The sequence below is a fragment of the Pan troglodytes genome, chromosome 3, assembly GCF_028858775.2.
Source record: "Pan troglodytes isolate AG18354 chromosome 3, NHGRI_mPanTro3-v2.0_pri, whole genome shotgun sequence".
Lineage (NCBI taxonomy): Eukaryota > Metazoa > Chordata > Mammalia > Primates > Hominidae > Pan > Pan troglodytes.
The window spans coordinates 159,791,995-159,819,501 of record NC_072401.2 but is presented as its reverse complement, the minus strand read 5'-3'; the positions used below and the strand labels follow the sequence as shown (position 1 = coordinate 159,819,501).

The 27,507-nt window shown below is 37.4% G+C and overlaps 1 long non-coding RNA gene across 3 annotated transcripts in view; it reads left to right on the top strand.

The window, feature by feature from the left end:
• LOC107974460 (uncharacterized) overlaps positions 1-27,507 on the top strand; it is a 380,241-nt gene that overhangs the window by 21,662 nt on the left and 331,072 nt on the right. For 2 of the 3 annotated variants that reach the window (XR_008547646.2, XR_008547647.1), the window contains exon 2: positions 3,898-4,014. This is a non-coding gene — a long non-coding RNA (uncharacterized LOC107974460). The remainder of the gene's footprint in view (positions 1-3,897; positions 4,015-27,507) is intronic. The other variant, XR_010156735.1, reaches the window with a different exon arrangement.

Sequence of the window (27,507 nt, the reverse complement as noted above, 5' to 3'; positions counted from 1 at the left end):
TGCTTATGGATGAGAGCCGCTGAGGTGAATGTGGCTGAGTATATACTTGATCCTTGTTTACCAGGGCACGCTCTCAGTTTCATCAGGCAGTGGTCTCGTTGTTGGAGTGCACAGTGGTCTGGGCTCCTTGCTCATCCTGGAAGTGGGCAGGGAGCAAGATGGACAAGGTGGGATTGAGCAGGACCACCTATAGATTCCCCAGTGTAAGGCACAAGCCCTGGTGCTGAGGGAGAATCCAGTGGGCAGCCACCCATCACCAAGAGGTGTGCCTAGGTATGGAGCTAGGACACCTCCTTGGCCTCAAGTTTTCTGCATGGTCAGGGGAGCAGCCTAAACTCCTAACCCAGGAAAGTGGTTGCTCCAAATGCCTGGAGATCTGCCTGAGTGTAGAGTCTAGAGGGCCCCACTGCACCTCAATCTGCACAGGAATGGTGTGGCTGTTCAGGTTTATAATCCAGCCTAATATGCGCTCCAACTGCCTGGAGTTATGCCTGGTCATAGGGTAGAGAGGGTCCCGCTTCACTATAGACTCTGCACAGGGAGGGTGGGCCAGCTTAGGCTGCTGATTTGGGTGAGCAAAGGCTCTGAATTCTTGGAGATCTGCCTGGGCAGGAGTAGAGAAGGGTCTGCTTCACCACAATCTCTGCACAGGAAAGATGGAGCAGCACTGTCTGTTGATTGAGATGAGTGGTTGCTCTGAATTCCTGGAGATCTGTCTGGCCATGAAGTGAAGAGGGTCCTCCAGCACCAGGATCTCTGCACAGGAAGGGTGGGGTGCCTCAGGTTGCTAGTCCATGACAGCAAGTGCTCCAAATGCCTGGATATCTGCCTGGAGGTGAAGTAAAGAAGGCTCTGTTGCACCTTGATCTGTGCACAGGAAGGGTGGGGGTGACTCAGGCTGCTGGTGCAGGCAAGTGTGTGCTCTGAATGCCTGGAGTCCTTCCTGGGGATGGAGTGGAAAGGGCCTTGCTGCACCACTGTCTCAGGAGAGGAGGCTGGGACACCCAGCAATGACACAGGCAGACCAATTCCAGGTTGCCAAGCTGGCCCTGTTTGGAAGTCTTACAGCCTAGGAGAAAGTACAGCAGTAGCAGCTCTTCTTCTGCTTTAGGCTTGCAATGGGGAGGACACAATTCTAGTGCCTACTGCTGAGGCACTAAGAGATACATTCTTACACACATGCATAAAAAGTAACAATGTTATTGGATATAAAATTCCAAAATGTTAATAGTAGATACTTCTAGATGGTAGAATTTTATCAGCTGGATTTTCTCTTTATATTTTGTGTTTTCCACAATTTCTTTACTAAGTACATGTAAGAAAAAAAAATTAAGTGTGGTTTTTATTGAGGGAAGCTGTTACAATCGTTTACTTCTGATTTTAGTTCATCATTAATCATTGGTGCAAAATTATCAGACAAACCAGTAATTACTTTATTGCATTCAATTTTGTAATACAGTCTCTGTGAACAGTCACAGATTCACATATTTAGCATATTATCTCTTCACTTCTTTCCCAGTGATTAGTTTCAATCTGCATTCTAAAACACCTGCACTGTGTGTGAAGTCAGAAAGCAAAAGGGCTCTGTATCCCACTATATTGCTAAAAAATGGAGAATGAAGAAAAAGAAAATTATCCGTGGCATCCTTAGTAAGAATTAGTTAAATAAATAGCAATCACAAAAAACAGCGCCAAGTACATTAGTTGCAATGAAACACATACAGAAAAGAATTTTCTCTTCAATGTACCATTTACTTATAATGGAAAATTAATGAGATCTGCATTTTTATAGAATTGTCTAACCAAAGTATTAAAGAGGTGAGAATTTTCTGTTTATTTATTAAAAGCAATACTAATCTGAAGACTTGTTAAGGCTGGCACTTGTGCCATCTTAGTTTGCATTGTCAGTGTATGGGTGTGTTGTTATGCTGCTTTATTAGCCACATGGAACTTGACTAAATGATTATTTCAAGACAGCACAGGAGATCTGGTAACCCCAAGTAGACATCGCCTTAAATTGTTAACTCACCTTAGAACCGTCTGTGTAATGACAATGGGAATGATGAATCAGCAGAATCAGATCCATCTGCATAAGTGGTTTTTAACCTAACACACAGATTTTGGGGGTAGGGTATTACCAATCTTCTCCAGATTTTTGCAGATACAGCACACATATGCCTGATCTAATCCTTCTTTAGGAAATATTGCGAAATATAGACCATACAATTAGCTGGATCTAGGTACACTCTTTTGTAGCATTGTCAATTTTCATATCAAAAGTTTCCCTATTGTAGGATTTCAGACAGCTATCAATTGGTATTATAGCCATAATATTTAAATTTAAAACATTTTTTAAAGATAAAAAAAGTCCCTAAAAGGACACTAGTAAAGATGTGTATTTATTTACTTGACTCAACTTTTAACACTTAGAAGGTGTTATTTTAAGGATATCTGTGTGATTCCTTTTTTTCTCAGAAGGAAGTGTATTGGCCACTGTTTGGTACACTTGAAAACAGAACTTTTAGCTGACCATCTTGTAATTATGAGACAAAGGTATATTTTCAGGCGTAAATAAAATATTATGCAAAAATGAGCAGTAATTCAAAACATTGTCAAATTAATATTGAAAGTACAACATTCTGTTACAACTGATGTCTGAGAACTGTCAAATGTAAAGACATCTTCATAGCAAGCTACAAAGTACATTTCCTGAATTACCCAGATTGGTTTTATACAAATGAAACTCAGTTTACATTTGCTTAATCTCTCAAGTTATTGGGAATTCACTTGATTTGGAACTGAAAAAGTGGTAAAAATGTTCATCTTATTTAGTTATTATTTAACTCTTATAACACTAAGGCAGTATTAGCTGCTGTACAAAGCAAATTATAATAGTCATTCAAGAGTCTGCATTTAAAACCATCTTTGTTTAATGTAGGAATTGAGATAAATGAATGTTTCTAAGTTGCCTCATTTATCATACAAGATTATAGTCATAGAATCTCAAGAAGATAATATCCCCAAATAAATTTTTCATCAACGTAGCATTTACAGTCTCCAAAAATAAGATTTTTCTCTCCTAGGTATAATTCTTGCCATTTCAAAATTCAGTATACTAGATTTTAATAAACAGTCTGATCCTATTATTGATGTTTGAGGGCAGATAGCTTTCAAGTTCCATCCCTGCTCTTCCCCTCTGTCCTACATCTGGATAAGCTGATAAGAAAATCTAGTTTATTCCTCCTTTGGCACCAACTGCCAAAAAATGTTGTTAATTTTTTCTCTTTTCCACATATTTTAGTGTATGTCTTCTAAAAATATTTTTATGTAGTTTTAGGAATGAGAGAAATTAGATATGTATATGTTCAATCCATTATTTTTATCTGGCCATCTACCTCTTCAGCTGCTATTCTTGCATCAGGTCCTAATCTGAAGTCTACAAGAATACCCACAGCTAACAAAGATTCATCATGACCCAAGACTGTGATGATTTCAGATATGTATTTCCGTATTATCAAGACTGGGAGGGGCTACTATATGCCTAAAATTAAACTGGTAACAAGAAATCTCCACCTATGACTCCTGTCACACTCAGAACACATGAGGAAGCTTATAATTCTGAATTAAAGTAGGATCCCCAAATCAGTTGTTAGTTTTGACAACTTTGGAACCAACCATAGGGTGGCTGATATGGACTGAATGTTTGTGTCCTCCCACCCCCTCAAATTCATACATTGAAACCCTAATTCCAAAAGTGATGGTATTTAGAGATGCGGTCTTTGGGAAGTAGTTAGGGTTAGATTAGGTCCTGATAATAGGGCCTTTGTGACAAGACTAATGACTTTATAAGAAGACTCTAGATCTCTCTCTCTCTTCTCTCTTTGCATGTACTAACAGAAGAAAGGCCACGTGAAGACACGGTGAGAAGACGGCCATCTGAAAGTCAGGAGGAGTATCCTCTTGAGAACTGAATCAAGCTAGTACTTTGATCTTGGACTTCCAGCCTCCAGAACTGTAAGAAATAAATTTCTGTTGTTTAAGCCACTCACTCTATGGTATTTTGTGATGGTAGCCTGAGGAGAGTGGGATAGTTGCCAAAATTGTTTGTGGGACTATTTATGATAAAATAAGCTGTTATAATTTTTTTCTGCTATCTCTAGCTGTTTGGCTGAGCTTGGCATGCTGGACTTTAAGAGATAAACACTTAACTAGGAGAAACAACTGGAGATTAATTATTAGTAGAATGTGTACTCAGAAAGCCATGTAGGCTTGAGAGAGAAGTGAAAACATTTCTGTCCTGAATCTCCCAGCTGGTGGCATTTTACTGCAGCCAGGTGACTGAATATTTTTAAGGAGGAGCTGGAAACACCCATCAAAAAAAAAACTTTTTTCATGACACACACTGACTCTTGAAAGAATGCTATAAGATGGCCATCTCTTACCAAGGGTTGGGTATATAACTCTCATGCCCCTAGTCAGAGAGTTGTACTAAAGAGCTGGGTTATTTGAAAGAAGAACTTGAAGGAAGTGCGAGGCTGAAACCAGACCAAAATGAGTCATGGAGTGAGTAGGAGAAAATAAAGTGATTGCATCCAGTAAAAACCGTTCTGCTAAGCACTTTAGATTTGGAGGAAACCGGGAAGGAAGCAGTTTAAATGATGGAAAAGACTAGGGAAGGGTTATATTTTTTCTAAGATAAGGAATTTAAATTTGTTTGTAAAAGGAAAGGAAAGGTCCAGTAGAGAAGGGAGGTATAAGGTAAAAATAAGTGAACATAATTAAGAGAGAAATTTCTCAAAGCAGACAGAAAGGGACGGAACTCAAAGTATAGGTGGAAGAGATTAACTTTGGACACAAGTGGGGACAGAATGAAATGAGATAAGAATGCTTCAAGATAAACTTGACATGGAGGGGAGGGTATTTAAAGGAATCCAAATCTGACGGTATTTTCTTCTTTAAATTGGAGACTTTGTTTTCTGTTGAGTGAGAAAACTGACATTTAAATACAATAAAGATAACATTGTAACAACTGATAAGGAATGGGATGATATGAGTAAGGTTGAATACTATCTTTGTGCAGCAGTATTGATGAAAAAGCCACAAGTCTTATCGTCTTATCTTTGCAGGCCTAGTAAACCTTGGTGGGACCAGTCTGAACATTTTTTTCACCATTTTTTTTTGTGGGTCTAATGCTGAGCTCTCATTCAAAAGTGCTATTGAGAAACAGACCTTTATAATAAATAAGAACTCAGTGATGCACTGACTTTAATGGAGTGATCACTATAATGGAAGGCAATTAAAATTGGAAATAGATGTTTGTTTGCTGGCTATGGCATTTGCAGCATGATCTTGAGCATGCCAAGTAGACTCTGAAACTCAGTTTGCATTTCTGTATGTGTGTATACTTGTTAATAGTTATTTATTGTTTTGGCATCAGTTTTTGTTAATAAATTTTTGTCGTTTTTGAATATCAGAACAACAAAGCCTTCATAAAATTGATTTGGCAAATTCCCCTTTTCTCTAATTCCTGAGACAATTTTATTTAACTTTTATTTTAAGTTCAGGGGTACATGTGCAGGTTTGTTACATAGGTAAACTTGTGTCATGGGGGTTTGCTATATAGATTATTTAATCACGCAGGTATTAAGCCTAGTGCCCATTAGTTGTTTTTCCTGATCCTCTCCCACCTCCCACCCTCCACCTCCGAAAGGCCCCAGTGTGTATTCCCCTCTATGTGTCCATGTGTTCTCATCATTTAGCTCCCACTTACAAATGAGGACATGTGGCATTTGGTTTTCTGTTCCTGTGTTGGCTTACTAAGGATCATGGCCTCCAGCTTCATCCATGTCCCTGCAAAGAACATGATCTTGTTTTTTGTCATGGTTGCATAGTATTTCATGGTGTATATGTACTACATTTTCTTTATCCAGTGTATTATTGATGGGCATTTAAGTTGATTCCATATCTTTGCTATTGTGAAGAGTGCTGCAGTGAACTTACAGGTTCATGTGTCTATAACAGAATGATTTTTATTCCTTTGGGTGTATACACGGGAATGGAATTTCTTAGTCGAATGGTATTTCTGTCTTTAGGTCGTTAAGGAATCACCACACTGTCTTCCACAATGGTTGAAGTAATTTACACTCCCACCAACACTATGTAACTGTTCCTTTTTCTCCACAACCTCACCAGCATCTGTTATTTTTTGACATTTTAATAATAGCCATTCTGACTAGTGTGAGATGGTATCTTATTATGGTTCTATTCCCTAATTATCAGTGATATTGAGCTTTTAATTCACGTCCTTGTTGGCTGTGTGTATGTCTGTCTTCGAGAAGTGTCTGTTCATGTCCTTTGCCCACATTTTTTATAGGATTATTTTGTTTTTATTTTTGTAAGTGTAAGAAGATACTGAACCTTAAACCTTTGTCAGATGCATAGTTTGCAAAAATTCTCTCCCATTCTGTAGGTTGTCTATTTACTCTGTTCATAGTTTCTTTTGCTGTGCAGAAGCTCTTTGGTTTAACTAGATCCCACTTGTCAATTTTTGCTTTTGTTGACATTGTTTTTTGGTGTCTTTATCATGAAATCTTTGCCTGTGCCTGTGTCCTGATTGGTATTGCCTAGATTGTCTTCCAGGGTTTTTATAGTTTTGGGTTTTACATTTAAGTCTTTAATCCATCTTGAGTTAATTTTGTATATGGTGAAAGGAATGGGTCCAGTTTCAATCTTATGTATATGGCTAGCCAGTTATCCCAGCACCATTTATTAAATAGGGAACCCTCTCCCAATTGCTTGTTTTTGTCAGGTTTGTCAAAGATCAGGTGATAGGGGTGTGGCCTTATTTCTGAGGTCTCTGTTCTGTTCCATTGGACTATATGTCTGTTTTTGTACTAGTACCATGCTGTTTGGTTACTGTATCCCTGTAGTATAGTTTGAAGTTGGGCAGCATGATGCCTCCAGCTTTGTTCTTTTTGCTTAGGATTGCCTTGGCTATTCAGGCTCTTTTTTGGTTTCATATGAATTTTAAAGTAGTTTTCTCTAGTTCTGTGAAGAATGTCAGTGGTAGTTTCATAGGAATAGCATTGAATCTCTAAATTGCTTTGTGCAGTATGGCTATTTTCATGATATTGATTCTTTGTATCCATGAGCATAGAATGTTTTTCCATTGGTTTGTGCCATGTCTAATTACTTTGAGAAATTGTAGTTTTAGTTGTAGAGTTCTTTCATCTCCCTCGTTAGCTGTATTCCTAGGTATTTTATTCTTTTTGTGGCAATTGTTAAGAAGAGTTTGTTCCTGTTTTGCTCTTGGCTTGACTGTTGTTGGTGTATAGGAAATTGTAGTTATTTTTGCACAGTGATTTTGTATCCTGAGATTTTGCTGAAGTTGTTTATCAGCTTAAGAAGCTTTTGGGCTGAGACGATGGGGTTTTCTAGATATTAGATCATGTTGTCTGCAAACAGAGACTGTTTGACTTCCTCGCTTCCTATTTGGATGCCCTTTATTTCTTTCTCTTCTTAATTGCCCTTGCCAGGTCTTCCAGCACTATGATGAATAGGTGTGGTGAGCGGGGGCATCCTTGTCTTGTGCCAGTTTTGAAGGAGAATGCTTCCAGCTTTTGCCCATTCAGTATGATGCCAGTTGTGGATTTGTCTTACACGGTTCTTACTATTTTGAGGTATGTTCCTTCAATACCTAGTTTGTTGAGAGTTTTTTAACATAAATGGATGCTGAATTTTATGGAAAGCCTTTTCTGCATCTATTAGATAATCATATGGTTTTGGTCTTTAGTTCTGTTTATGTGATGATCTCATTTATTGATTTGCATATGTTGAATCAACCTTGCATCCCAGGAATAAAGCCTACTTGATTGTGGTGGATAAGCTTTTTGATGTGCTGCTGGATTTTGTTTGCCAGTATTTTATTGAGGACTTTTGCATCAATATACATGTTCATCAGAGATATTGTTCTGAAGTTTTCTTTTGTGTGTGTTTGTCCCTGCCAGGTTTTGGTATCAGGATGATACTGGCCTCATAGAATGAGTTAGGGAAGAGTCCCTCCTCCACAATCCTCAATTTCTTGGAATAGTTTCAGTAGGTATGGTACCAGCTTTTCTTTGTACATCTGGTAGAACTCAGCTGTGAATCCATCTGGTTCTGGCTTTGTTTTTTTTGTTTGTTTTTTCTTTTTTGGTTTTGGTTGGTAGGCTATTTATTACTGCCTCAATTTCAGAGCTCTTTATTGTTCCGTTCAGGAATTCAATTTCTTCCTGGTTCAGTCTTTGGAGGGTGTATGTGTCTAGGAATTTATTCATTTCTTCTAGATTCTCTAGTTTATGTGCATAGAGGTGGTCATGATATTCTCCAATGGTTGTTTGTATTTCTGTGGGGTCAGTGGTAATATGCCCTTTGTCATTTCTGATTGTGTTTATTTGAATATTCTCTCTTTTCTTCTTTATTAGTCTAGCTAATGGTGTATCTATTTTATTAATGTTTTAAAAAAAATCAGGTACTGGATTTGTTAATCTTTTGAATGGTTTTCATGTCTTAGCCTCCATCAATTCCATTCTGATTTTGGTTATTTCTTGTCTTCTGTTAGCTTTGGGATTTGTTTGCTCTTGGTTCTCTAGTTCTTTTAGTTGTATTGTTAGGTTGTTAACTTGAGATCTTTCTGTCTTTCTGATGTGAGCATTTGTGCTATAAATATCCCTCTTCACACTGACTTAGCTGTGTCCCACAGATTCTGGTATGCTGTATCTTTGTTATCATTAGTTTCAGATAACTTCTTGATTTCTGCCTTAATTTCCTTATTTACCCAAAAGTAATTCAGAAGCAGGTCATTCAATTTCCATGTAACTGTATGGTTTTCAATGAATTTCTTAGTCTTGATTTCAAATTTGATTGCACTGTGGTCTGAGAGACTGTTTTTATAATTTCAGTTCTTTTGCATTGACTGAGGAGTGTTTTACTTCCAAGTATGTGATTGATTTTAGAGCATAGCCCATGTGGCTATGCAAATAATATGTGTTCTGTTGTTTTTGGGTGGAAAGTCCTGTAGATGTCTATCAGGTCAATTTGATCCACTGTTGAGTTCAGGTCCTGAATATCTTTGTTAATTTTCTGTTTCAATAATCTGTCTAATATTGTCAGTGGTGTATTAAAATCTACCACTATTATTGTGTGGGAGACTAAGTCTCTTTGAAAGTCTCTAACAACTTCTTTTATAAATCTGGGTGCTGCTGTATTGGGTTCATATGCATTTAGAAGAGTTAGATCTTGTTGAATTGAATGCTTTACCATTATGTAATGCCCTTCTTTGTCTTTTTTGATCTCTGTTGGTTTAAAGTCTGTTTTGTCAAAAACTAGAATTATAACCCCTACTTTTTTCTGTTTTGCATTTGTTTGGTAGATTTTCCTCCAAGACTATGTGTGTGATTATATGTGAGATGGGTCTCTTGAAGACAGCAGACCCATGGGTCTTGGTTCTTTATCCAGTTTGCCACTCTGTGCCTTTTAATTGGGGCATTTAGCCCGTTTACATTCAAGGTTAGTATTGCTATGTGTGCATTTCATCCTGTCATCATGATGTTAGCTGGTTATTTTGCAGACTTGTTTATGTGGCTGCTTTACAGTGTCACTGGTCTGTGTGCTTCAGTGTGTTTTTGTAGTGGCTGGTAACAATTTTTCCTTTCCATATTTAGTGCTTTCTTCCGGAGCTCTTGTAAGGCAGATCTGTGGTAAAAAAATCCCCTCAGCATTTGCTTGTCTACAAAGTAACTTATTTCTGTTTCACTTATAAAGCTTAGCTTGGCCAGATATGAAATTCTTGGTTGGAATTTATTTTCTTTAAGAATGTCACATATTAGCCCCCAATCTCTTCTGGCTTGTAGGGTTTCTGCTGAGAGGTCCACGTTAGAATGTTAGGCTTCCTTTTGTAGGTGACCTGACCTTTCTTTCCAACTGCCTTTAAATTTTTTTCTTTCATTTCAGCTCAGGGGAAGTTGCAGTATGGGGAGGGTACATGTGGGCCGGTGCATGGCCATAGGGACTGCCTTGCTAAGGCTCTCCACCATTTAGGCACTGTCTGCCAGCACAGAAGCTGTAGTGTGGATCCCAAAGGCACCTGAGACTGCTCTGTAAACAGGCATGGCCAGGCTGGGGTTCTGGGAGAGGTCAGCAGACCAAGGGGTGCTTAGGTTGGACCAGCCCTGTTTGACATGCAAGACCACTGGGCAGAGGGCAGGTCTGATGGTTCCCCTAGAGCTAAAGTCTTTTATGGGAGTAAGTTGAGCCTAGAAGAATAGCCGTCTCTGGTAAGGCTCTGCTACACACACTCCTGAACCAAACCCTCTGGGTTCCATATCATCTGGCTTGCTGCTTCACCACTTTGCTTGTCCCCTGGTGGCTCCACCTCAGAGAGATGTGGGTCAGCAATTGCTCAGTGCAGTCAGCCCAGGAAGAAGGGTCTGTGTTGTGGGCCCAAGACTGGGGTTCCCTGTCTTGTGATGAGCAGTGGGGGATGTGTGCAACCTGTGGAAGATGGACTGGCCTCCTCTCCTTGGGATGACTACAGCTTGTTGAAGGTGTGGATAAGGCACTTAGGGTCTTCGTTCCTTCATTAGTCTGAGAGTAGCAAGGACAGTTCCACTGCAGAGACAGTGGCAGAGAGGCTTTCAGTTGCCCCTGGAGGCTCTGTCCAGGGAGTTGCTGAGTTGGCTTAATAGCCCTGGCAGGGGGCGACTAGAGGCCCAGGCTTGGAGAACCTTCCTGGTGCGGAGATATGTGAATGGGCATCCACTTAACAGTTTGGCCACGTTTTTGTAGGGCTGCTGTGATATGCTGGGGGAGTCTACTCCAGTCTGTATTTGCCTCGAATTTTCCAGTACCTAGAGGTATCACCAGTGAAGGCTGTGACACAGCAAAGATGGCAGCCCACCCCTCCCTCTGTGAGCTCCATCCCAGGGAGATACAGACCTGTTGCTGGCCTGAATGCACCTGTAGGAGGTGGCTGGAGACCATGGTTGGGAGGTCTTGTCCAGTGAGGAGAAATAAGGTTGGGGAAACACTTTAAAAAGCAGTCTGGCCATGTTTTTCTAGAGAAGCTTTGCTGTGCTGGGGGTCTGCATCAGCCCTCAGTTGCCTTGGACACTCCAAAGCCCGAAGGCTGGAATGGCTAAGTTGCCCAAACAGCAAAGATATTGGCCCACCCCTCCTGCTGGCAGCTCAGTCCCAGGGAAGTTTGAAACCTCTGTCAGCTGGAGAACACCAGCAAAGGTAGCTGGAGACCCTGGCTGGGAGGCTGCATCTGGTGATGAGGGATAGGTTTGGGGACCTGCTTAAAAAAGTAGTCTGGGTACGTTTTTACAGGGCAGCTGTGCTGTGCTGGGGTACCACTTCCACCACTGGTCAGGGCTCCTCAAAGCCTGAAGGTTGGTACAGCTAAGTGGCCCAAAGAGCAAAAGTGCCAGCTTACCCCTCCCTTTGGGAGCTCCATCCCAGGAAGCTTTCAAAACTCTGTCGGCTGGAGAATTCTGGTGAGGTTGGCTGGAGGGCCTGGTTGGGAGGTCCCACCCAGTGAGGAGGAATGAGATTAGGGATCTTCTTTAAAAAAAGAGTCTGGCCACATTTTTGCAGAGCAGCTGTGTTGGGGGATCCCTTCTGTCCCTGGTTGGCTTGGACTCTTTAAAGCCCAAAGGCTGGAATGACTAAGTGGCCCAAACGCAAAGATGGTGGCCTGCCCTTCCCCTTGGGAGCTGTCTCTGGGAGGTGAAATTTTGCTACTGGCTGCTGACTGGAGTTCCAAGCCAGTAGGCCTTATACTGTGAGGTGCTGTGGAAGTGGGGCCTACAGACTCTTGCTGCTTGGCCCCCTGGATTCAGCCCGTTTCCTAGGGGTATGTACAGGGGTCTAACCTCCCACTTTGCCCGAGTTGCAGCTGCTTTTGCTGGGAAGCCTGGAAAGCCCTAGTATCTCAGGCTCCCGGGTCTGTGTGTGTGCCTGAGCAGCTGCTCTGCCGAAACTCCACATAGCTGTGTGTGTCAGACTGAAGGCCCTGGTGAAGTGGGCTCACGAGAGGATCTCCTGATCTGAGAGTTGCAAAGATCTGTAGGAGAAGCATGGATTCCCAGGGTCACACATTCACTCATCACTTCTCTGAGTGGAGGATGGTTTCCTTGGCTTCATGTGGCTCCTGGGCGAACTGTCATCCTGCCTTACTTTTCTCCATTCTCTGTGGGTTGAGTTGTTTCCTTGATTATTACCAATGTGAGTACCTGGATGTTTTGGTGGAAGGTGCTATATTTACTTGCCCCTTCTGTTCCTCTTCATGAGAGCCACACACACTAGCTGCATCTAGTTGGCCATCTTGGCCACTTCCCCAATTTTTGAAACTATAAATTAAAAGGGTAATGAGAAAATTAAATGAGATATTTTCTTATTTTTATTGCCACATTATTGTCTTTTTTTTTGCTACAGTCTAGCAAAAAATGTAACATATTTGTGTCAGATTATGCTTCCCAAAGATGGTCATAGCTGTATCTCCCATCTCACATGATATTTTTACAATACATCTTTTATACTCCAATTGAAAGATAATATTTATATCCCATACTCATGAGACAAAGAAGGTATCTGGGCTGTTGGACTAACAAAGTTTGGCAAAACTGATGTTGGATGATTTCCAAGGCTAGGTCATAATAGGAGACTCAGCTTCTACCTTGATCACTGAGACATGCAGTCTGGAGTCCTGAGCTGCAATGTGACTAATACTACTGCCTTGAGGCCATCATGCTGTGAAGAGTGTAAACTGTCCTAATGTGAAGAGGTCACATGGAAAAGCTATGAGACTATATGAAGAGAGGGATGGTTGGCCATCTCTACTCTCCCCCGTCCACACCTTCACCTGCAATCTGTCACTTCATGAGAGACCCTGAGACACATCTGCCTAGCCAAGCTATTTATGCATTCCCAACAGATCAAAATCATGAGAAATAATAACACTATTTAGTTTTATGGTATTAAGTTCTTGGAGATTTGTTTTACAACACTAGTAACTGATAAGATTATTTGTCTAGCTTTCTCAAGTTTATTTTTTAAAAAGTTTCTTTAATACATGGAAAGATTGCTTTTATTGTCTTAAGAATGAGATATATAATTTCAAGAGCTGACATTATTTTCCTACTCATATTTATTGCTTGAAATTGTTTTCTTTGATCTGGGAGGGTTATAATTCTCACTCCTTTTTCTCTTCCTTACTTTCTATCTCTTTTGGGAGAAATGAATTTGAATTTCATAAATGAAAGTGACAGCAAGAGGATGATGCATTACTTTCTGATTCAGTACAGTTATTAGAATCAACAGCATCTTCCTTCAGCATAAGCTTATTGAAATTACCTTTATATTATGCATAATGTGTCTTTAATGTATTTTAGAAATCTATCATTTGGAGATAATCGTGGTTTTCTGTTTATTCTCTACTTCTGTAAATCTCATTATTTTGATCTGCTTTTCATACGCGGTTGATTCTTCACATATTTTGCAGCATAATTCTCTTCTTTAGTGTGTTCAATGGCTTGTATCATTTACACCAATATAGTTCTTCATATAGTTCTTATTTGCAATCTTGTATTTTGTGATCAAATTTCTTGAAACACCTGATTTCAGTGGTTATTGAGCTGAACTGATGATGGTGACAATGGTAATAATAATGTGAGTCTTTCCCTTTCTCATTCTCTTCTTCTTCTCTGATCTTTTTTAAGGATATCCATTTACTTATTTTCAAATTTTGTTCTGTGCTAAGGGGGTTATTTACAGTTAAAATACCTTTACTCTCTTTTGATACCATGAAATCCGGTCTTTATTATAAGTTAGCCTTAGGAAATGTGCATCATCAAGGAACAAATGAAAAGCAGTTTTTCTAGTTTCCTTCTCAGATATCCCTTGAGTCCTTATAAAAGTGGTTTCAAGACAGGTTTGTGAAATGGTTGAATTTGCCTTCAGTGTTCCTAGAGTTCGTGCATTTTCTCATTGTCCTATTCCAGATATCTGCTCTTCTCTCCACCCTTCCCAGGTCTCAGGAGTCACATGTGCCCTTTCCTAAGACCATAGAAAAGCTTATTCTCAAATTGTTCACACAGAAGTATGAATTACTATTAATGACATACATTTAGCCATTTCAGAAACTCATTATTTTCTTTTTATTTGTATAAATTTAAGTGGTACACCTGCAATTTTGTTATGTGGATATATTGAGGAGTGGTGAAGTCTTGGCCCTTACTGTATCCATTGCCAGAATAATGTTTTTTGTACCCATTAAGTAATTTCTTGTCAGCACCTTTTCTGAGTCTCCAGTGTTTATTATTCCACACTCTACATCCATGTGTACACATTATTTAGCTTCCAGTTATAGGTGAGAACATATGGTATTTGATTTTCTGTTTCTGAGTTGTTTCACTTAAGATAATGAATGGTCTTCAGTTCCATTCATGATGCTGCACAAGATATGATTTCATACATTTTTATAGCTCAATAGTATTTCATTGTGTATACATACCACATTTTCTTTAATCCAATCATCTGTTGATGGACACTGAGGTTGGCACTAGATTTGCTATTGTAAATAGTGTTGTGATAAACATATGAGTACAGGTGTGTTTTTGATGTAATGATTTCCTTTCCTTTGAGTAAGATACCGAGTAGTGGGATTGCTGGATCAAGTGGTAGATCTATTTTTAGTTATTTGAGAAATCCCCCTACTGTTTTCCATAGAGGTTGTACTAATTTATATTCCCATTTACAGTATATAAGTATTCCTTTTTCTCCACATCTTCCTTTTTCTCCACATCTTTGCCAATATCTGTTATTTCTTCACTTTTTAATAATTGCCATTGTGACTGGTGTGACATGATATCTCATTGCGGTTTCAGTTTATATTCCTCTGCTGCTTAGTGATGTTGAACATTTTTTATATGCTTGTTAGCCATTAATAATAAATTCTGTTTAATGGTAATAAAGCTAAAGAAATGAATACCCCATTGCATATTTGCCAGTAGCTGAGGAAAGTTTTCGAAAGTGACCTCAGTTTTTTTTAATAGCCCTGAAACAATGCTTGTAGGTGATCCCTGGATCAAAGAATTAGTTCATTTCAAACTCATGTTTATTAATTTCCTGACACTTATGTATAAGATCATTTTTGCTCAGATGTGGGTCTAAATCGGTTTGCTCATATCTGGATAAAAGGGAGAAGGTATTTGATATCTTCAAACTGTTGTTTTTCAATCTATGAGATTTTCTTAAATACAGAAAATACTCTTAATGAAAGCCATGGTGTAAAATACAGTTTAAATATTCAGTGGTTTTCTTATGTCTTCTCTATGAAAGCAGGAAATTAGAGTTAGTAAGTAGGATGAAAAGAATGCGTTTCTTATACTGCACATAAATTAGATCATTTTATTTGTAGCCACCTCATCCCTGGGAATCCCGTGCAGAAGGCAAGTCTTAAACAATACACCATTTCCAGAGGGTCGGAGGGAATGTAATTTACACCGTGAAATCCATTCTCTCTTCTTAAGAATTTTATTCCTTGAGTATTGTTTCATCTAGGTGCTGAATATATGTGAATTTTAAGATTTATGATCTGGTTCAATGTTGCTGGAATCATAATGGCTGTGATTCTACTTTGCTGACCACTTGAAAGCCAGACATAAGTTGATGGAGATAGAAATTCGGTCATCTTTATACCTAGGTTAGAATTATCAATTCTTCCACAATACTACCGAGGTTAACAGTATGTTTTTTACATTTGATTTCAACACACATGTAAAAACAGCAACTGATAATTAGGTGTTTTTGTTGTTGTTGTTTTGTTTTGTTTTTTGATACAAAGTCTCGCTCTGTCAACTAGGCTGGAGGGCAGTGGCACGATCTCGGCTCACTGCAGCCCTGCTTCCTGGGTTCAAGTGATTCTCCTGCCTCAGCCTCCCAGGTGGCTGGGATTACAGGTGTGTGCCATCATGCCTGGCTAATTTTTGTATTTTTTAGTAGAGACGGGGTTTCCCTATGTTGGCCAGGCTGGTCTCAAACTCCTGACCTTGGGTGATCTGCCCGCCTTGGCCTCCCACAGTGCTGGGATTACAGGCATGAGCCAATGCGCCCAACCATACTGATCATTAGGTGTTTATTGGTAGAATACATCTCCTTGTTTATTACATGAAGCATGTGGGGACTCCAACAAGTCACAGCATTTGGTATAATATATAAACAATAAGTAATTGTTAAATAAATAAATGCCTGGGATTGAATCTTCTTTCTACCATTCTTAGTTGTATGATGTTTCTCTTCGTTTCCTCATCTGTACAAATGGTGCTGATAGTAACAGTTTCTACCCATTAGAATGGATTAAACATGATAATACAGGTAAAGCACTTAAGAAGGTGCCAATGCATGTTAATAGTAAGCCCTGCCTTTAGTCACCCACCTCTCACCAACATGTCCAAAGATAGCTCCTACACTCTTGGCCACACCACCAGACTCTAACTAGAGCCGTGATTGACTTTCTTAACCTTGATTGACTTTGTATAGGAAAACTTAGGGGGCTTTCAAAAAATACTGACATCTAGGTTCCCACTCCTAGTGAGTTTGATTTAATTGGGTTAGGGTTTGACCTGAGCATAGAGATTTATAAAGGCTCCGCAGGTAATCCTAAAGTGCAGCTAAAGCTGAAGAAAAACTGGACTGGATGTGATCAACAGGGCTTGTCTACCACTAAATCTTATAGCTTTTCCTCAGAGTATCTAGAAATCAGCAATAATATATCAAAATCACTCCTCTTAGATTTACAACTCTTTTTACGCTAGATGAAATCCAGATAGGTTATATCTTTATAATGTTAACATATTTTTAGTTCTGGATTAATGCCTCTTTGGCCCAGGGTGTGTGAGTTGTTAAATTCGTTCCTATCATTTTAGTGTTATCTTTGTGAGGAATGAACATACTGATTAATATTACATTTTACAAAGTGGCATATTTTCAAAGCTTCTTTGTAGAGACTACTGCTTTGACTTAATATCAAGGAATAGAATGGCTAACGTTCTCTGAATAGGCATTTGTTTTGCTGTAAGAATTCCTTAAGCATGATGTCGGCGACTGACAAGATGAAAAATGGTTCTGTGATTCATTTCCAGCCTCAGGCTTACAGAACCACTTAAATATTTTGAGATGTCCTCCTACATCCTGAAATTGTACTAAATCAGAACTGAAAGGATCTCAACAGTCTGAGATTGATCCAAGGGTTAAAATATCATACTTTATTTCTTTTCCATAATACAGTAATGCTATGAAAATAAAGTTTACTAAGAAAGATTAAATATGATTAACAGGCAAATTTGAGCTTGAAACTTACTATCATATTCCGTTATAATTTGTCTGAACAAGTTAAAAAAATGTTACATGCCCCTCTCATACTCCTAATCATCAGATGCTCCTAATGAAACAACATATAAATGGATTCTTGAAAGCATTCACAATTCCAGACCATTTTGAGCCAGTCATTAAAATCTTTTGTTCTCTTAATGCCTTGTAAAGTTATTCTCAAGCAATGTTCCAGCTGACTATGACTCATAGTCAGGGGACCAGGCCAGTGGAACTTAGCATGAAGTGCTTTATGTGGTATAAAGAGGCTTCTACTGTATTTCAATGTATGGACTTTGAAAGTAACACACAGTAAAGCCAGATGGTAAACACATGTTGACCCCATTCAGAAAACACAGTCCTAAGATTCAACATAAGCTCTGCATCAAGAAAGAATGCAAGGTTGTTAAAGAATAACAGACTCTCACTGAAATAGATAAACAATAGTATAAGGGCCTATAAAAATAATTCAACTGAAATACTTCCTTGTTGGTTTTAGCAAAAAGAGAGTATCCTTGATATTTTCAGATGACTGACTATATTCATGTATCAGATTTCATTTTTAGACACAGCATCTTGACTGTAATATTTATTATAGATTTATTCATTCCACGTATATATAGAGTGTCTACCATGTGTCAGGTATTGTGATAGGAGTTGAGACTTAGTGAACAAGATTAGCATCAAACTTATTAGGAGCACTGGAGAAGCACCCAGAGGAAATGATTATATAAGATTATTATTTATATAGTTATCATGCTCATATGAAGTCCACCAAAATCTAGAATAATATGACACATATAGAACTTAATATGTGTGAGATTCTGTTCTAAATGTTTACACATAATAACTCATTTAATCTTGCAACAATCTGTGAAGTGGTTTCTACTACTATCCCACTTTAATGTGTGAGGAAAATGAAACAAAGAGGGGTTAAGTAACTTGCCTAGGATGACCCTGCCAGTAATGTCAGAGCTGGAGTTCCCTGCTTTCCAGATAGCCTGGTGTCTGTTTTACATTTTGAGCTACATCATGAGCTAGTGATACAATTACTTGACACTAATTATACTTTACAATAAAGCATATTAATTCGAGTAATTTTAATACAGTAATCCTTTGATGTTTATTACTTGAAGGAACAGTACAGGTTAAGACAGAATAGCAAAAAAACTTGAACGATAATAAAGAGATACAAGGGAGAAAGTGTTACTTTATGTATTATGCCCTAACATTTAAAATATTTTTAGTAACCTTAATTTTATTTTTTAAATATAAAAATAACTAACACTCATAGTAGAAAATATAGAAAAGTGAAAAACCACCATACACTATCTCATTTTCAAGATGAGAATATTTTATTACTATTCTTTTTCTATATGTAAGATTCATAGAATTATAATATAGTGATTAAAATAAAATTGTATGCTACTTATTGCATACATTAGTATAATATAAACATATCTCACAGTAAAATAGTTATTTCTAAACCTTATTTTCATAAGTAGCTCCCCATCCCATCTTTTTAGGAAAATAGGATTATCTTTCACATTATTCCTTGATACCAATGTTATCCAGAGTCTGATATTTATCTAAGCCAGCCTGGTGGTTTGGGAGTTCTTTAACATGTGCAGAATGATGGTCTGGAAAAACCTAAGTTATTGTTCAACAGCTGAATAAACTATCAATATCAAGAGAGCAGTCCAAATCTCTCTAAATAATTCTTTTAAAGAGGAAGCCATCTCAATGGAAATGGGTGAATATTTGTCCTTTGTAATATTATGATGCGAATTTCCAATTACTGAACCCAATGTCAGCTCCTGAACAAGTGAGATAAATGCCTTAGCTCATAGGTAGTTTTGACTCCCAAGACATGTCACTCTAAAACCTCATGTTCATTTATTTCACCAACATTTAATACCACAGCACATGATTTATTTGGTATGATTCCAATGCATTGGCAGAGAAAATAAATAATAGTTCTCTGCATATAATTATCTAGGAGACTAGGTCTTTGACAGGGGAATTACCCATTTAAAGATGGATGGCAAATGCTGCTAGTCATTGGAGAATGTCTGAAAGCCTTTTCTTGTTCCGAAATGAGTCTTTAAAGAAGGCATCTGTAGAACAAATGATTATAGAGGTCACATAGTTCAAATGACAAATTCTGCTAACAAAGCAAGGCTCCAGTGTATTACTGGGCACTTTTGCTTCTTAGGTCATGGAAAGAGAAAAATAAAGAGATAGCTAGAGAAGGAAAAGTAATTGTTCCAAAAACCACCACTATCACCAGCACCACCACCAATGATAACAATAAAATCACCAAAACAATTGCAACAAAAAGTAGATAAAGTTGAAGAGAGAGAGCAAAAGAGCAAGAAGGGAAGTGAAATGCAGAAAAAAGTACATATGGTAAGAATTATGGAGAAATTCTGCCAGTGGTCCTAACTGAATAAACTGTCGAATTGATCTAATATATGGTTCAGAGGACTGACAGCTGAATTTCAGGTATCTTCATTAGCAAATCTTTATTTTCCTGTCTTGAAATAAAACAATAGAATATCAAGAAACTCCATTTACCTATAAGGCCCTAATTAGAATGAAATGATGGGTATTAGATAATGTTCTAGACATGATTTCAAATATAAAGACCCATTATTTTTATTTATTTTATGATGAACATATTTTTGTGATATTCTCTGATCTAATTTCCATCCTTTATATCTCTGTATGATTGGTATATTTATCATAAATTTAAGAAACAGAGCTGTTTACCAATATCAAGTGAAAAGTCTCATAATAGTGAACAATTACTAACTGATTACAATACTAACCCAAGAGGTCAATGTGAACTTTCTCATATAATTCTCATAAATTTATTTGAGTTATGTGGTATTGTTATACTTTTTTTACAGCTGGGGAAACTGAGTAAGAAAGCAGTTAAGTAACTTGCTCAATAGAGGAGCCATGACTTATAACCCAGGCAGTCTGATTCTGGAAGCTGTGCTCTTAACCACGACACGAAGTAAAATAAAAGTGAAAGAAAAAAAAAGCCAGGAATAAATGAGGTTTCTTCAGGCATACTTTATGATTTTTACTTAATATTTTCAACATTGATTTAACTAATATTTACCAAGCACCTTTTAGATTCGTCGTACCATGCTGCACTGTATTATTGTGATTGATGAATGATATGTGTGGTGCCTGCCACATGGAATATATAATCGAGAGAGATAATGAAATATAAATAATTTGTCAATTTTTCATTTATTGCAAACACAGATCTGGGTGTTCTGGGGCCATTTTAATTTTTACAATATAATTATTACTAAAGGTTAAATAGCTTAGAATATATATGTATACATATACATATGTTAGTACATATACACAATATATGTACATATACAATATATACATATATTGGGTTTGTGAGTCTTCCATTCTAATGTTAACTTTCCTAAAAATGTTGACTGTGTTATTAGGCAAGTTGTAACTACTTTTTACATCAAGCATCCCATTCACCAAATGATGCTAATGCCTACTACAAATGCAGGAAAAAATGATGACATAATTTTTGGGTAGAGTTCTCAGCTCTGTGGTAGGGCAAGAAAAACAAAAACCTTCATTGTCCACCTTGAATAATTACTATACAGTGGAGACTAATCCTTGATCTCAAGTTAATAACGGGAAGCTATCTGAAGGTGCTTGCTTTGAAAGGTTACAGGCTTAAGCAGATATAGGGGGATCATAAATAGCAGACATATTGTGAAATAAAATTTTACTCCAGGAGTACTAAGAATGTTTTTATAAGGATGTTGAAATAATGGGTTGAAACCATGGAGACTGAGTTAGGCATTGGATGAGCTGTTTCCACATTGTGCCAGAGGTGAAAAGATGAAGGTGAAGAGTGAAGCTATTGAGCTGTGAGAAGGTTATAAGTAAACTAAAAAGTGGACTGAAGGATAGAGTAACTGTTTCTGGAAGGAGTTGCCTAAGCCAAAAACCTTTTCCTGGCATACCCGTAGAACATCTTGTTTTTATGCTGAAAAGAGAGTCCACATTAATGTAGTTTAGTTGTGTTTGCATCCTTGTGATTTTCTGAAGCTCATAATAAGTGTGCTAGGAATAGCTTAATTGTTGTAGTTTACATCATAAAGTAATTACCACCATCATGGTGGTCAGTAGAGATCTTCTAAGGATAAAATATGTGCTAGTGTTTTTTTCACTTTGCATCATTTTTTCTTTCTTTTGGCTATGATTTCTTGGGAATAATACAGAGACAACAAATGATGTCTTAAATTCATAGTTCTTACTCTTCTCCCAACTGTTTTTTCATATAACTATCCCCTGGTTGGAATAGGATTTTCTACCTTTGCAATATGTGTATTAAAAACCGAATTTGTGGCCAGGTGCAGTGGCTCATGCCTGTAATCCCAGCACTTTGGGAGGCTGAGGCAGGCAGATCACTTGAAGTCAGGAATTTGAGACCAGCCTGGTCAACATGGTGAAACCCCATCTGTACTAAAAATACAAAAATTGGCCGGGCATGGTGTCATGTGCCTGTAATCCCAACTACTTGGGAAGCTGAGGCAGGAGAATCACTTGTAACTGGGAGGTGGAGGTTGCAGTGAGCTGAGATGGTGCCACTACACTCCAGCCTGGGTGACAAGAGTGAGACTCTGTGTCAAACACAAACAAACAAACAAATAAATGGAATTTGTAATTGTCCAAAACATACAAACAAACAAACAAATGGAATTTGTAATTGTCCCCAACAAAAATTGATGGTAGAGAATATAACCAGTTGTATCTATTTGTAAATAGATGGTTACTTTTTTGTTTGTTCATAACATAGAAATAATGATATTATTAAAAATATCTCTTTTTTTTACTGGATATGGGCAAAGTAGTAGTGATGTATATCAGTGTGTGAGCTATGGGCAGATAGCATCAGCATTACCCACAAACCAGCCTTTTTTCAGCCCTACTGAATTAGAAACTGTTGGTAGAGTTCAGGAATAGATGGTTTAACTAGTTTCTCAGGTGGTCTTTATGAAAATGAAAGTTTGAAAAGTCCTAGTTCATGTCACTTTCATTCACATTCTCTTGGCCAGAACCCAATCATCTGACCCTAATTTCATGCAAGGCTGTGAGAGAAGCCAGTTTCCAGAGCAACTCTACCCTTCGGTACACAGAAATACCCAACTCGACCTAGTGTTTGGCAAACAACTAGCTATCTCTAGCTAGCATTAATCTTTCAGAAGAAAAGTTATGTCACAAGAAAATAAGTTTTAGAAGGTACTGGAAATGTTGTTTAATCAATAGTCAACCCAATTTTATTTATTTATATTGCTTTATATTTAAAATATAGTGCTAATTCTCTTTTATATTTGTGGCACTTTGAAAAAAATTCAACTAAAAGCCTTGATAGAAAAAAAAGTTTCAATGAAAAGGATGTGTTCTGAGCAGAGCCAAATTTCTATTTATTTCTGCCAATTGCTAACCAAGTGGCATTGGGAAAGTTGAACCTGTTTTAAGAAATTCAAAGTAAAATAAAAGCTTTAACATTGAGGTTACTTGAGGTTTGACAGTTTTATGTTTTCTAAGTTAATATTTTGGGATTATAATTAAATCCAATGATTAAATGAATATGTATTTGATTATTTTATGCTTTGCAAAGGTAGTTACTGGGGATTAAAACTTAGTCTAGTGATAGGAGAACTAGATATGTAAATAAATAAAAACAGTACATATGTGATTTTATTGTCTTTTATAAGTTTCATATGTTTCAGCTTTAAAAGCAAATCTATTAAAATAGTTAATTCACAATTTAGGACTATTTCTAGTGGTATTATGAGACAGACCATGCAGAGTTTTATTTTTTTATTTTTTGAGACAGTCTTGCTCTGTCACCCAGGCTGGAGTGCAGTGGCATAATCGTGGCTCACTGCAACCTCCTCATCCTGGGTTCAAGCAATTCTCCTGCCTCAGCCTCCCAAGTAACTTGGGATTACAGGCATGTGCCACCACACCTGGCTAATTTTTGTTTTTTTTTTTTTTAGTAGTGATGGAGTTTCACCGTGTTGGCCAGGCTCGTCTCAAACTCCTGACCTCGAGTGATGTGCCTGCTTTGGCCTCCCAAAGTGCTGTGATTACAGGCATGAGCCATTGCACCTGGTCCCATATAGCATTTATTAATTATATGTTTTAAGTTTTTCCTCATTACTGTATAAACAATAACTATTACTGTATTCTCAGTTCCTGGAACTGTATATACTTAGTAGAATAGCATGCACTATATATTTGTTAAATTAATGAAACAAAATATTAAAACATTAAACCCCATGGTTTAGTTATGACTCAGAGTATCTTCCTTACCATTCCCTAGTACATTGTGGCCAACAATTTTCATGCCTTATGTATCTATCAAGCAATGTGATCTATGAAAATCACCAGTGCAACTAAAGAAAAATAAAAAGAGCTTAGTGTTGTTATCTCTGAAAAGTGAGTCAAGTGGTCACTCTGGTCTGTGTGGATTTTTAAAGCTTTGTGCTGGTAATAAAGAAGTCCAATTTGTAAAGGAGAAAAAAACACATAGCAAAAGGAGAAGACTTCTGTGTGAGCTTGTGAATAGGCAAGAGAAATAAAATAGATTTAAATAGGAAAATTATATAGCTCTTCAATTAAAACAATAAAAGATGTTAGAGTGTCTTTTAAAAGAAATAAATGCTTAGGATAAATTCAGGTTTTTAACTGTTGTTTTGTTTTATTGTCACTTATCATTAACTTCCTTGTCAACCCAACCCCAGTGGCACTTTCTAGAGATCTTTGGTTTATTTCTTAGGAGTGGGCTGTCTTCTTTCTCTGTTTCAAAGCAACAGCCGTCTATTTCCTCTCCTAGGCTCTAAAAATGAATCACAAAATGTGTCATTTGTTCAAAGCAAAGATAGCCTCTTCTATATTCAGCAGGACCAAATCAGGTAATATACATGAACAGGCCTCATATAACTTGTTTTTGCTGTTGTTTTTAGAATCTGGAGAACAACTACCCAACTGTGGAGTAGGGGTGTTGCTCCTGCTCTGTGCGTGTTTGTGTTTTAAGAGACTGAGTGAAATCACCCATTTTAAAGGACAGATCAGAGACATTTAAACAAAATTGAATTTGGAGTTTGGATGAAAAATTTAGTCCATTTTCTTACAAAAACCAAACTAAATCAAACCATGTTTTCATTTTGTTCACCATCCATTGAGAACATTATGGATTTTTTCTCTCTGTTTTTTAAATTTTATTATCGTATATTAAAATTTGGTTTTAAAGTTTGTTTGTTTGTTTTTGTTTGTTTGTTTTCAGATGAGATTGGGCGCATTCAGGGCAGTATGACCGTAGCCTGGTTTTTTTATTTTCAGAAACGATGCCTTTAGTCCTTTAATTTCCTCTCTACTTGCTCATCTGACATGTGTTCATTGCTCTCATTCTCCTGCTTCTCTAAATAATATTAAGTAACAGAAAATGTGCTATTTAATAAAATTAAAATGAAGTTTATTAACATATTTTTCAGAATACTATATATATTCTTAATATTTGTTTGTGTCCAGAGAATTTTTACTTTAATGTAATATAAACCTTAGGACTAATTGAATTGGAAGTATATTCTAAAGGCTACTTACTCCACCATTCTATGTTAACTCACAAACTATATAACAGAAAAAAATCATTTTTTTCTTTATGATAAATCTTAGATTAATTTTGACAAGCTCAGCATGACAATCAAACTTGCTGTACAACTTTGATTTATGTGAAAACACACACACACACATATACCATCCATCAACTCTTAAAAATTTCTTCTGATTGATTGGCTAGAGAATGAAAGATTTACAGAAATATATTAGACAGAAGAACAAGCTATGAAGCTAAAATACTAATTACTCATGACAGAAGGGCAATAATATTTATAGGGAAAAGTATCTCTTCCCCTGAAGCATCTTAAAGGTTGTCTATTGATGGCTTCAGTGCTTTTCAAGGGTTAAACAAGACAATCAAATTAAATTCATATTTGCATATATGTAAGTATGGTTGAACAGTATAAATAATGCCACCTTTATGTCTAATAAATTATACTACATGAAAAAGATGGACTGCTCATCATCAACATATTCTAATTAAATCTCTTCTGTGAACTGAAGTGTGCAGTTCACAGTATGCATGAAAGCTTTACAGGCTTTCAGTTTCTTAAAGCATTTGAGAAGGATCATAAAACTGTAAACAAACAGAGTCCTCTCTAAATAACCAAATTAAGTCTCCTATCATAATTAAAATAATTTTCTAAAAGCACATGATCCAAATTGAGCCAAGAATTAATTTAAAAAATAAACAGAAAATAAAATAATATTAAATATGAAACTGAAACTATCTACAAAATCACCTAATAAACAGAAATATGTTATATGATGACAGTGAAGGTTACATATTCTTCCCACTTTGCTAGAGATCAGTGCTTGTAGGGGAAGAAAATTTGAGAATTATCAGGATGATATTTCTTCTTATTTCACCAGGTACATGTTAACATCTCAGTTTTCCTAAACTAAATGTATGCATTTTTCATTATAAAGTACCTTTACTCACTTAAAGCTTCCAGTTAGCAGAAAGTTCATTTCTATGTGGCTTTGGGATTTGTACTCTTTATTTGGGCTAAAACCTTGTGAAGCAAAGACAGCTAAGGGGAAAGGACAAGAAGCTACATGGAATTCTTCACCTTAAGGCTGGAGTCAGAGAGGAAGGGAGTGCCAGCGACCCCAGACGTGTGTCAAGGTGTTCCCCTGCCAGAGACTTGGAGCCAACTCCAGCCACTACCTGGTGAGATACTGTACTGCCACTACAACAGAACCATCTCCAGGATCCGCTTCACTTCTTTACAACAGCTTGCTCTGTGACAAACCCAGTGCCTAATCCTACCTCTCTGCACAAAGAAGATGATTCAGGTGCACACTCTTTGCCAAAAACTTTAATATTGACAGTAGTCTTTATGTTGTGTTTCAGTCCCACTGATAAGTGCAGGAGGCAACTTGAGAAGAACTGATTGTGTATAAACTAGAGCCTTGGTAAATATATCAGAATATCAACACTGTTATAGCTGGAAGGCACTGGCTTCCAAAAGTCTTGGCCACATCCCCTAGAGGGGCACAGGAACGATGCAGGGGTGGGGAGGGGGCACTAGGATGGGGACCACAGAGAGTTCTGCTGTCTTTGGGTTCCACATGTCAAACAAGCACCAGCTACAAATGACAGTTCCAAAAGACTCAGCATTGGTACATTGGAAAATACCCAATAAATGTGGTAAACATAAAAAAAGTGAAATTTGACCATTTATCAAAGTTATTTGTGATTATCAGAACAAAACCCCCCAAATTTAAAATGGCCATATTTCAGCCATAGACTGTAGTGACTGTACAGGCTGCAATGATTGTGAATGAATATTTTAAATTCAATTCTGGTGACAACTTATGACCAAAGGTGATATTTTCTAAATTTATTCCTTTAGAAAATAAGTGATAGAATTTCATTTGTTTAATTTTTTACAAAGATAGAATTCTTCATAATCGGGAAATGCTGTTGTCTTTTATTCTCTAAGAGTTAAGCAATGGCCATAAACTTCAGTTCTATTTGATCATTTGTTCACATCTGCATGTTAACAGGTTGGCTTGTGATGAACCGTATTCAGCTAAAGCCACCGAAGTACTGCAATATAGGGCAAAACAAATCATACAGTGTTTTTAGTGGGCTGTCAAGATACTTCACGTTTTTTTCAAGCATTTTCTACTGCATTATATAATGTTTCCTCTAGATATTTCAAATATTGCACAGTGTAAGATCCCCATATTCACTCTTCTCAAAACAGACCTTGGCAGGCCAGACATGATGGCTCATGACTGTAGTCCCAGCACCGCAGGAGGCTGAGATGGAGGGGTGATTGCTTGAGTCAGGGAGGTCAAGGATGCAGTGACCCATGATCACACCACTGCATTCCCGCCTGGGAGACAAAATGAGACCCCATCTCAAAAAAAAAAAAAGCCCAAAAAACAAAAAAAGCAAACAAAAAGCAG